The 9,971-nt window shown below is 32.6% G+C and overlaps 1 pseudogene; it reads right to left on the minus strand.

Annotated features, from left to right (window-relative positions):
• Positions 1-9,747, minus strand: part of LOC125085598 (splicing factor 3A subunit 1-like) — an 87,827-nt pseudogene extending 78,080 nt beyond the window's left edge.
• Positions 9,748-9,971: the final 224 nt, after the last annotated feature.

Genomic DNA, 9,971 nt, shown 5'->3' on the forward strand with positions numbered 1-9,971 from the left:
TTTTCTCTCATTATCTCTCTCTCTCCACACACACACACACACACACACACACAAATGGACATGTATGCATTATAAAATTGTCATGAATTAAAATAAAGATTATATATAGAAAGTTACGCAGTATATTCAAGATTTTTTTTAAGTTTGTAAAAATAATTAGCTATCAGAATTTTCTCAAATTAATATGTCAGTCAAATTTGCTTGAACAATTGTATTGTATGGTATCGCATATAATTATTAGAATGTGTCTAATCAATGTATTCATTAATATTTTATGGTGATGAAATAAAAATCATTAATGAGAGAAAGAAATTTGGTTTAAATTATATACTTATGGCTTTTCTATTAAACATCACATAGCAAATTTTTTTAGCTTTCTGATTCTCAGATTCTTAAAAATTTACTTATTTATTCAAAAGAAAGAGGGAGAGAGAGTATGAACAGGAGGAGGAGCAGAAAAGAAGGAGAGGGAGAGAAGCAGACTCATTGCTGAACATGGAGCCTGATGCAGGGTTCAATACTGCTACCCTGAGATCATGACCTGACCACAGTTCAAGAGTAAGACACTCAACCGACTGAGCCCAGCAGGTGCCCCTCTAATTCTTATTTAAAATAACTGTATAATGGGGTGCCTGGGTGGCTCATTCAGTTAAGTGCCTGCCTTTGGCTCAGGTCATAATCCTCATGATCCTGGAGTCCTGGGATCCTTCCCCACATCAGGCTCCCTGCACAGTGGGGAGTCTGCTTCTCTCTCTGCCCCTCACCTTGTTCGTTCTCTCTCTCATTCTATCTCTCTCAAATAAATAAAATAAAATCTTAAATAACTGTATAAGATGGGGCTATAATGCTTAAATGAGACAATATTTATTGCTTAGTCTATAATAAGTATACAATAAATGTTAGCTGTCATCATCATTGTAATCAATATCATATCATTATTGATATTGTAAATTTTTATATATATGATTCATATTGCAATATAATTCTCATATGTATGTTTTAACATTTCTCTTAAATTATGTCTTTGGAAATATTCTAAGAAATAGAATTACCATATCAGATTAGTTGACGATTTTTGAAAAACATTAACAATTGTCCAAAAAACATGTAACAATTTAGAACTAGAAATGTAAGGGTAGCTATTTCTTCACACTATTATTTGGATATCTAATTTTAAATGTTTATATGATAACACAAATAATATGTCAAGCTGTAATTTTATTTTTCCAGATAATTTATCTCTGATTATAACTTTTATATGATTTCCCTCTGGGCATATTCTTTTCTGAATTCAATCAAAACCTCATATAGTTATCCCTTAACTGTTCAAAGTGGTTAATAAGATTCTATTTTATATATGAATAACATTAACACTTTTTTTATGTCCATTATTTTATAAATGCTGATTCAGAGTTTACTGTATACTGTTTCATTTTGCTTATGATGTTTTATGAAAAGTAGACTAATTAAAAACTTTTTATTAATCTTCTCTATTATGGTATACTCAGAGTTTATAGAGCATGGAAATAATCTAGACCTGGGAAGCAGTATTGATTCTTGCCCATAAAATGTTTTTATTTCCTTCTTTTTTTTCGAAGAAATTATTGATATCTCTTTAAGTTCTTACAATGACTTTCCAACTATTTCTTAAAGCAATAGTAGTAATTAATATTATTCTAAAGAAATGAATTTTAGGTTAAATTATTAATCTATAAAAAGCATAAATTTAAAAAAGCATATATTAGTTTATAACCGTCTCTCCAATGCTGTATGTGCAGAAATATAGTTTATTTTAACTGTCTTTACTTTAAACAGTATTAAATTCTCTCTTTGTGTCTGTCTTTCTCTCTGTATATTTATATTTTTGATAGACATCAATATATCTACTAGATAGGTATATTAATTTATGTATCTAATATAGATATGATAGATATAGGTATCTATATTATATCATCTATATTATAGATAATATATAATGTATAAGGTGAATATAGATATGCAATGATGCTATGTATTATATATTTATATTTTACCTATAAATATATATACTAGATATAAATGATATGTAATATGGATACAAACATGTATATCATATTATATATATAGTGAGCGATTGCACAAATGACTGAACAATATTGATGTTATAAAAACATAATTAGATGTTTCACTAAAGTATATAACTGAATGAAAATATAATTATCTAATAAATTCAGTTCACATGCATCAGATCTGAATTATTTGATCTGAATTTACATTGAAGATTTGAATACTTATATTTGTTAAATGGAATATTCATATATCCTCAGAATGATATTCCAAGTTGAGAATTATTTTAACTCAAAGCTTACGTATGTATGGTTTAAAGATCAGTTAATCCATCATAGGATTTTGCTTGATTTTACTTGAAGTTTCTTCATTCAAATTAGGGTACTCACATTTCACATAAATTTGAGTTTAAGATCTCAAAACTCTCAGGATAAGCTTATTGGATTATTAGATTATTCGTAACTCATATTTGTGATAGAATATGATTTTGACATAGATGTATAGACTTCAATTAAGTTGTCTCCTTAGTAAAAGAAGTGTTTATTTGTGTGAGACTATTTGCAAGCTAATTTACGTGTATTTTGACTGAGGTTATTTCTTGATTATGTGAATTATTCTATATTGTCCTCATGATTTTTATTCAGTGTTAGAGTTGTCCTCTGGTTGTAAAACATACTGTTATGTTTTATGGAATTAATTAGTCATTTACACTTGGTAAGGCTTGAAAAGTTTCTAAGTATGGAAGGTTACTCAATATGGTTTCCATCCTAGTGGAAAATATTACAAAGATAATGATAATGTGTTTTTGGTCACTGTAGATCAATAAATTTTAGAGTGAATGGAAAAGAAGAGAATAATGATGTTTGCCTAAGGCATTACAGTATTAATCATGTTAATAAAGTCATTCTAAGTTAAAGAGGAAAACCTAACATCCTGTAATTTACAGATAAATCCCAAGTTAGTAAAGCTGCATTTACAGTAGCCCAACAGGAGTTAATATAGAAAAATAAAAATGATGTTTTTGTGACATTAAGGAAAATCTCCCGTTTTAGATATGGATATAAATATCATGCTTTTCAAGGGCAGAGAGGTCTGAAGGTCTTTCCTACCTATAGTTCCCACCTTACCCTATCTCCATGACAAATAGATTCCAAGGCTTTTTTTTTTTTTTTTCTTTAAGTAGGGGCTTTTTTCAACAAAGACTTTAAACTTATTACCCTGAGATCAAGACCTAAGCTGAGACCAAGAGTCAGATGCTTAACGGATGGAGCCACCCAGGCATCCTGATTTGCAGACATTTTTAAGTTAATATAGCACTATTTTTTTTCTGATGTCAGAGATAAAACACAAATAACAGTAAAGGCATAATAAAAAATAATGACCTAAATGTAAGTAATAGTGGTTAACATTATTTATTTTTTTGTTATTTGTCAGTGTAAAGAACTGTACATGAATTATCTAACTTAATTCTCACAACAACCTTATGGGGTTCTTCTATAAGCTATTTAATGTGTCAGAAAACTTAAATAGCTTGGAATAATTTACCCTAAATAACATTCTTAATATAGGGTGATACCAGGATTTAAATGCAGTTTAGGAAGATTGGAATGGTTGAGTCATATAATTTTATGCTCTATAGAAATGGTTGATGAATGATGGCCCATTGGCTGACCACCTGTTTTTCCAAAGTTTTATGGGTTTAAAAATTTGCATAAAGGAAACTCCATTCTCAGAGATGACCATAGAGTACAGTCTCAGTCAGCATTGTGGAGTGGACTGAGCAGAATGCCCAATAACCTGTGTGATAAACACACACTACTGAGGGCCCTTCCTCTGACTCTAGCCCCTCTTAGAGAAGTTTATGCACTAGGCCATGCCAGCGGCTAAGGGTGCTCTGGGTTTTCACCCCGCCACTGTTCCTAACCTCAGAGAGGAAATATCCCAATCCTTTGGCACTGACCCGCCCCAGGCGTTGTCTGTCTTGGTCCTTTTGTCAATGTTTCATAGTTTTTAACCCTCCCTCCATTCTCTCTTTTAGTAGTGGTCTGGGTGTTAAATGATAAATTTTAACTGCCTCTTGGTGAAAAAGAGTTTTTAATAAATGCTTTATTATCTCAAAAAAAAAAAAAAAGGAAGAAGAAGAAGAAGTATTGATGAGTATTTATTTAGTTGTGTGTGCTTAGTGTGAGACCCTGAAAGACTTGGCACAAAACAATAACTAGGCATCTGGGAGCTCCACAGAGATTCCACAAGTTACATTATACTAAAAATTAGAGGCATGCACAAGCCAGAGTGAAAAACACAAACTGAATAGGCCAAACATTCAGCTGAGTTTCCCATAAGGGCTCCATTATCAGTAGTACTACCCTAGACCTAGAGTAAGGTCTCTAAAGTGTCTCACTAATAAAACTTAAATATAAGGCTCAAGATGATCAAGTTCACTTCCCAGCAAATTACCTGCCTTCTAAAATAAAATTCAATACCCTTTATTGAAATGCCATAAAACTTCAATCTTCAACAGCAATGTCCATAATGACCAACATAAAATGTTTTAAAAAAGAAAAAATATATCTGTGACATGGTAAGAAGCCAAATTATGTGACCCATCAGAAGGAAAATAGTAACAGTTAATAGAAATAGATCCAGATATGACATGGATTTCAGCACTGACAGATGCAAACTTTAAAAGTATAATTACAAATGTGATCAAAGAAGTAATGTAAAAGATTAGGAGCAGCAAATTATGCCTCACAAACTGGCCACCTATTTTTACAAATAATGTTGCAATAGTAAATAGCTAAACCTAATCATTTACAGAATGTCTGGTGATGCAATTGTCAGACAAGAGCAGAACTGAGTAGTTGTGACATAGGCTATATGATCTGCAAGCTTAAAATACTATTAGGATCTTTAAAAAAAAAATTCTTATTTGGCTCCCGGAAAAGATAAATATAATGAGTGAGCAGAAAGGAGATTTCAGTATAGAAATAAACACAAAGGAATGAAGAGCATAAGAAGTAGCAAATATGTTATAAATGTAAAGCCTGTTTTCCCATTTTTGAATTTCTTTAATAAAACATAGTTTACTGGTTATACAAAAATAATAAAATTATTCTGTGAAGTTTGTTTCCCTATGATCAAGTGGCCCAAATTAAAATCTTTTAGAAACAGATTATTTTCTTCTTGGGATATGTATCTGTTATTCCCCACTGGGGATTTATTCAAATATAATATACAGAACAATGAGGTATTAACTAATACCTCACTTTGTATTTGTCATAAGAACAACTGTATTATGGGATGAATAATATATTAAGAAGTAAAATAAAGGTCAACAGTAGTAAAGATTTCAGACTAGGACTCATAAAAATATATTCTTCTATTAAGACTTCTATCTTATAAGTAAAATGGCATAAAATTAGCTCATGGAATTCTATAGTAATTTAAGAATCCATATTGTAAAGCCTTAAAAAAATGCCCTAAAGAATATTGTTTAAAATATAATAAAAAAAGAATTAATACAAAAAAGGGCAACAATAAAGCAAGAAAGAAGAAACAGATGGGGCAAATACAAAAGAAAAAAAACAATATGAAAAACTTAAACCTACTCAACTATTAATTTTCAGGAGTTTTTATTTAATGGACTTAAATGTGGCATTCTTCATGTGTTAATTGCATAATATGTAGCATGATTTCTACTACCCATTTGGAAACTTATTTTTTCCCAAAAATCTCTTCAATGATTGATTCTATCCTATTCTAACTCTTCTTTTGTGCAACAGTATTTATATTCTTGTTAGTCTTTGTATTTTGTTCTATATATCTCATATGATCTCATCTATATTTTCATACCACTGCCTCTCTATTCTTCAGTCTGAGTATTTCTCAATCTATTTTTCAGTTCATTATCTCTATTGCTCATGAAATCTATTACACTCATAATTTATTAGTTTTTTTAATTCCTATTTGCTTCTCCTTTTAAACATCTGCTAATATTTTCTTTGTTGTCTTTTATATCCTTAGATTTATTTATCATCATTATTTTAAAGTTATTTTAAATGTTTGGAAATTATGGGGCGCCTGGGTGGCTCAGTGGGTTAAGCCGCTGCCTTCGGCTCAGGTCATGATCTCAGGGTCCTGGGATCGAGCCCCGCATTGGGCTCTCTGCTCGGCAGAGGGCCTGCTTCCTCCTCTCTCTCTGCCTGCCTCTCTGCCTGCTTGTGATCTCTCTGTCAAATAAATAAATAAAATCTTAAAAAATAAATAAATAAAAAATAAATGTTTGGAAATTAAAAAAAATATCTCTGGTCACTTTATATATTGAATTTTTCTTCTTTTTAAAAAGGTTGTGTTCCAAATGTTTTGTTTGTATACACACACACACACACACACACACACACACACATATATATATTTTTTTCCCATGGAATATGAATATATATATAGAGAGAGAGAGAGAGCGAAAGAGAGAGAGAGAGAGAGATCCATATAGGAGGCTTTTATTGTCATCTTCCTTCAGAACATTTATGGTTTCTTGGGGCAAGTAGCTATTCTCTGCATAATGCAGTAGCAATCACATATGAGTTAACCTAGTTAGAGACTATGATGATGTGAAATCAAGCTTTAGTATTTATACTTCACCTTTCATTCCAATGTGGACTTTTCAGATTCTCAATTAATAGTTTGGGAAATTTATGAAGTCTTCCTTTCAAAAGGGTCCTCAAATTCCCATGAAACTGTAAAAAATCTCTGCTCAGTTTCTCAGCCTACTGCCACTGCTTTCCCTTCTTAAATCAATAATAATTTCAGAAGGAAAAATGGTCCCAAACACCCATATTATCACTCTGTACTTTGCTTGTATCCAAGAATATAGCTCCCCAAATATTCACAATGTTTGCTGGTTTCCTTTGCCTTGATACTAAAGATTTTCACATTTCGTCAAGACTTTTAAGAGGAAGATTTGATTATGACCTCATGTGATTTTTAGAATTACCTTCTCTTTTATCTTGTCTTCTTAGCTTACTCAGGCTTCTTACTGACCAACGGGTATTAGTTTTCATGTCTGTGATCTTTTTTCCCCCCACATACTGTGATCTTTGATTTCTAAACTGATGAGCTTTAACTTATTTTTTTTTAATTTTTAAAGATTTTATTTATTAATTTGATAGAGAGAATTGATGGGGTAAGAAGTAGAGGGAGAGGGACAGCAGACTCTGTACTGAACACAGTGCCCAATGTGGGGCTCAATCCCACAACCCTATGATCATGACTTGAATCAAAATCAAGAGTTGGACACTTAACCAGCTGAATTACCCAACTTCCCTAAGCTTTACTTTAAAAAGAAAAAAAAATAGGTCTTCAGGGCTAAAGGTTAGGATAGGTATTCAGAGTATAATTATAAAGGGTCTAATAGACTGGAATACTCAATAATGGAAATATACGTTCATAGACTATAATACAATAACAAAGTTAAACTGAAATTGAAGGACATTTTCTCTTGAATTTGAAGGGGAAAAATCACAGAAAAATCAATAACTATAACATTAGCATTCATTCAATAGGAAGCGATTCATAATTAATTCATTTCACCACCTCATCTATATTTCACTGATGTGAACAAATAGAAATGTATGGTTTGTAATAAATAAGTTATGGCTATGCTTTATGTTTAATATATGTAACCTTGATTTAATACAATTTCTTACAGATCCAATAATGCTGACTTCTATGATTTATAACTTTTTTCCTAACATTTTGTGGTCAAAAGGTAACTCTGAAACTCTCGAATGAGTTTTTTTTCAATATTATCCAGATACTATTCATTTATTATTAAATTTTGTGAAATTTCTTAGAGTACTTGATACAGATTCTTTTCCAGATAGATCATATTCCTCATTACTCCTTTCATAACAAAGTATCTTTTACATATATTTCTGTCTAAACACCTAAATAAATAAAGCAATCCACCTATAAAAACAATTAAGATTGGTATAAACTTGTACAATGGAACTACAACAGCAGATTTTTAAGTAATAGTTTCTTATTGTCATATCAAAATTTTTCCAGTAAATAAATAATGAAGATAACAGGAGAGAGGAATAAATTCAGAGTGGGAGAGGAAGAAAGTCAGAAACAAAAACAAAGAAAGAAAAAGAAAGAGAACAAATATTCTGATGAAAAAAGTGGAGATCTAAAAGTTGGTTAAGTTGATCAAAGTTGATTATATGTGAAATGTCAATTTGGTTATGGTTTTAAGTATCATATTTTGTGTTTTTTTTTTAATTTTTATATGCAATTATTTATTTTTGTTCTATTTTCTTTATAGAAATAGAAGAGGTTTATGCTTTTGGGATCCTGGTGGGGAGAGAGGAAGTAGTGATGTTTCATGTTGCTTTTAAGTGAATTGATGGGAGGAATGAGTGATAGTTTTAGTCTATTAGGGCTACTATAACAAAATATCACATACTGGTTGGCTTAAACAACAAACACTTAAATCTTAGCAATTCTGAAGGCTGGAAGTCCAAGATCAAGGTGTAAGAAGATTCATTTCTGGGAAAGGTCTTTCTGGTTCATAAATGGCTTTCTTCTCATGGTGTCTTCACTTAGCAGATGAGGCAAGGGTATTCTTTGGGGTCTTTTCTAAGGTCACTAATTGCATTTATGAGGATGCTGTTCTCATAATCTAATCACCTCCCAAGAACCCTACTACCAAATACCATCATACCCAGGATTAGGTTTCAATATACAAATTTTGGAGTGGTCACGGTCTCTAGAATTCTGCTCTGCTTCCCCCAAATTAATGTATTTGTCACATGAAAAATAAATTATTCCATCTCGACAGCCCAAAGTCTTAACTTTTCCAGCATTAACTCAAAAGTCTAAAGTATAAAATCTCATCAAAATCAGATATAGGTAAGACTGTATGTATGATTCATCCTGAGGCAAACTGCTATCCAGATGTGAAACTTGTAAAGCCAAATAAATTACATGCTTCTGAAATACAAGGGTGAGACACACATAAGATAAACATTTCCATTCCAAAAGGGAGAAATAAGAAAGAAAGAGGTAATATGTCCCAGGTAATTCTGAACCCTAATGGGGGAAAATAACAATAAACCTTAAATCTCAAAAGTTATTTTCTTTGACTCAATGCTTTGCTTTTATGGCTCTCTGAGAGCAGCAGTGTCACTCCCAGGGCTCAGGGGGACAGCCCTATAGTGGCTCACTGTCTGGGTCTCTCCAGTCTGACAGGTGGCTCCATCTTTTGAAATCCAGGTAGACATGCCTCTTGGGCTTTCACACTCTGCTTGCCCGTTACGACTTTAGCTAGAGGAAGCTGCCAGATTTGCTTCCTGTGCATTCCTGAGAGGAGGCCATCACTGGACTGGGGCCTACCAAAATCATACCTGGGACAGGGGAGGAGCTTGGTCCCAGAGTGTGAAGGGAGCCTGCAATGAGAGGTGGCATCAGGCACTGTGCAGGAAGTGTGCAGCTGGGTCCCACAGGCATGGCTGCTCCTTTGAAACCACACTGTCTCCCAGACCTTGCATTCTGGGCCTGTGACTGGTATGGCAGCCTTGATAATCTCTGAAATACCTTTGGGGTCATTCTTCCATGATCTGGAACAATAGCACCTGGTTTCTTTTGAGATGGTTGACTCATACAGATCTTATCAACTGGCCACGCCCTTAGTGTTCTCATATTTTGCAATATTTCCCCAAATTGTAAGTTCTACTTCTTTTTTTTTTTTAATTCCATCTTTAGATTTGGGAGGGGCAAGATGGTGGAGAAGTAGGAGACCCTATTTCAACCAGTCCCCTAAAGGAAGCTAAATATCTACTTAGCCTGAACATCCAGGAAATCAGCCTGAGATGTAAAATCTTACACTTCTGGATCTCTACCGGGGCAGAAGACATCAGTGGAGA

This window comes from Lutra lutra, chromosome 15 (assembly GCF_902655055.1).
Source record: "Lutra lutra chromosome 15, mLutLut1.2, whole genome shotgun sequence".
Lineage (NCBI taxonomy): Eukaryota > Metazoa > Chordata > Mammalia > Carnivora > Mustelidae > Lutra > Lutra lutra.